This window comes from Teleopsis dalmanni, chromosome 1, assembly GCF_002237135.1.
Source record: "Teleopsis dalmanni isolate 2A chromosome 1, ASM223713v2, whole genome shotgun sequence".
Lineage (NCBI taxonomy): Eukaryota > Metazoa > Arthropoda > Insecta > Diptera > Diopsidae > Teleopsis > Teleopsis dalmanni.
Genome location: NC_051846.1, coordinates 112,292,238 through 112,295,316, shown reverse-complemented (window position 1 = coordinate 112,295,316; position 3,079 = coordinate 112,292,238).

Below are 3,079 nucleotides of genomic sequence, written 5' to 3'. Positions count from 1 at the left end.
TCTGAGAAACTTTCCTTTGCGGACATACTCCGGAAAGTAAAAGGAGCTCCAGAGCTTAAAGCAGTCGGTAATGATGTTCACTCTATCAGGAAAACACAAAAAGGGGAACTTCTGCTTGAATTCAAAAGATCAGCAGAAACAATAACAAGTGTCCACCAAGACCACATCAAAAGTATACTACCTGAGGAAATAGAGGTCAAAACGCTAACGGAGGAAGCTACCTTTGAACTACGATACCTGGACGAAATAACCACAGAAGAGGAAATAATTGATGCATGGAAAAACCAACTAGGCGAAATACATCCCTCGGCGATCAAAACAATAAGAAATGCCCCTGGAGGTACCAGAACGGCTATAATTGTAATACCAAAGAAGCTGGCCGGTAAAGCTGAGGAGGTGGGCAAACTACGAGTTGGATGGACCGTGTGCCGATTACTCCAAAAAGTTACCCCCAGAAGATGTTACAAATGCTTCGATTTTTGACATGTGGCAAGGAACTGTCAGAGCTCCAAAGACTGGTCAAAACACTGCTACAAGTGTGGTGGAGAGGACCACCTTGCTAAAGCGTGTCAAGGTGCCCCTCACTGCCTACTTTGTAGAAATGACACAAATATTGACGCTAACCATATTACGGGAGGACCTAAATGTCCCCACTACTTGACTGCCCGCCGGAGGATACTAAATAAAAAAAGATGAAAGTTTTACAGCTGAACTTAAACCACTGTGAAGCGGCACAGGATCTGTTAAAGCAGACTGTACGCGAATTAAAAATAGATCTAGCTATAATGAGCGAACATTATAGTACACTAGACAATCACTGCTGGGCTACCAGCAAGTGCAACAAGGCATCGATATGGACGTGTGGTAAATTCCCACTAGAGAAGGTCTTCGACGGAGGGGAAGCATACGTAAAAAGTACAGTGAATGGAATAACGTTTTTCAGCTGTTATTTACCTCCCAGTCTATCAATCGAAGAATACAAACAAAGACTGGACAATATTGTTAGCGACGCTAAAAATATGAAGCCGATAGTGATTGCCGGTGACTTCAATGCCTGGGCCATTGAATGGGGCTCAACATTGACAAACCCCAGGGGAGAGTGCCTACTAGAAGCATTGGCCACCCTGGATGTAGTATTACTGAACTGCGGCCAAAAGGATACATTCACAAGGAACGGTAGAAGCTCTAAGATTGATTTGACATTTATCAGCGATCCACTAGCTAATTCAACTGAGTGGCAAGTGTCAGATATCTACACACATGGTGACCACCAAGCTATCATATTCGAAATACATGACCGCTCAGCAAGAACCATTCCTGCGGTAGCCACTCCAAATCCGCTATGGAAGGAGTTAACTTTGGACAAAGAAGCTTTTAAGCTCTCAATGGACAACATCCACCTAACTGGCAGTGCGAATGATAAAGCAATACAACTGATGCGCTGCATAACAAATTCATGTAACGCATCTATGGCAAAGAAAGGCCGGCGGAATGGCAGACAACATGTGCATTGGTGGACTGACCAAATTTCCGAACTGAGAAGAAAATGCAAACATGCGCGACGACTATGTCAAAGAGCAAGGGGTCGCGAAAATTTTATAGCGCACCAAGAAGCCTATAAAACATCGAGAACTGAACTAAAAAAGGCGATATCGAATAGCAAGGCAAGATGCTTCAAGGAAATGTGTGAGGAGGTCGATAATAACCCCTGGGGACTAGGATATAAAGTCGTTATGAAAAAATTATATAGCTACCGTCCACCAGTTACAACAGACGCAGCTAAGCTACAAGCAATAGTTGAAGGTCTCTTCCCGCAGAGAGCTGATATAACCTATACAGTACAAGATAGTGAGCCACAGAATAAAATACCTGAGGTTAGCAGGCAAGAATTGGAAGTAGTATGCAAAGGTTTGAAACTAACCAAAGCACCTGGAGTAGATGGAATACCAAATCTGGCACTAAAGATGGCCACAGAAATCAACGTTGATTCATTCAGGGAAGTGTTCAACGCATGTATAAAGGAGAGAACATTCCCCCAGATATGGAAAATACAAAGGTTGGTGCTTATACCAAAGGGCAATAACGTACAAGATGCATCAGGCTACCGCCCGCTATGTATGATTGATACGGCCGGTAAACTTTTGGAAAAGATAATTAGCCGAAGACTAGAAGAAGCCTTGAATGGCAATGGTTTATCAGATAGACAATTTGGTTTTCGGAAGGCACGATCCACAATTGAGGCCGTGGAAGCAGTCATAGCCATAGCAAAAGATGCCATTAAAGGAGACCGTTGGCTCGAAGGAGACAAAGAATACTGTGTCATCATTACATTAGACGTTAAAAACGCATTTAACTCAGCGGACTGGGACACTGTTCTAGCAGCACTTCAAGGGAAAGACGTTCCAAAGTACCTAGTAGAATTAATCGTTGACTATTTTAAAGAGAGAATGCTTTTGTATTACACAGACAGAGGCGCAAAGTCATACCAAGTAACAGCAGGGGTACCACAGGGCTCGGTACTGGGCCCAATATTGTGGAACATTATGTATGACGATGTGCTGAGACTTGAGCTCCCAGAAGGCGCAGAAATAATTGGATTTGCTGATGACATCGCGCTGGTGGTTAAAGGGAAACATATAGAAAAGATACAATCAACATGCAACGATGCGGTCGCTATGGTAAGAAGCTGGATCACAAGTGTAGGCCTCAAACTTGCTGATCATAAAACTGAAGTCCTTCTTGTAAGCAGCAGGAAAAAGATTGAGTACATTACAATAACTGTTGGCAATGAGCGAGTCACATCAAAACAAGCAATCAAGTATCTAGGAGTAATGATTGACAATAGACTCACCTTCAAAGAGCATTTACGATATGTTGCTGCAAGATTTGCGAAAACAACGTGTGTACTATCGCGAATAATGCCCAATATAGGTGGACCTAGACAACAGAAGAAGCAGTTACTCACAAATGTAGTTAAGTCTACTGCTATATATGCGGCTCCCATATGGGCAGATGCAATGAATAAAAAGATGTACAGATTAGGAGTAGACGCAGCCTACAGAAGATGCGCTCTCAGAGT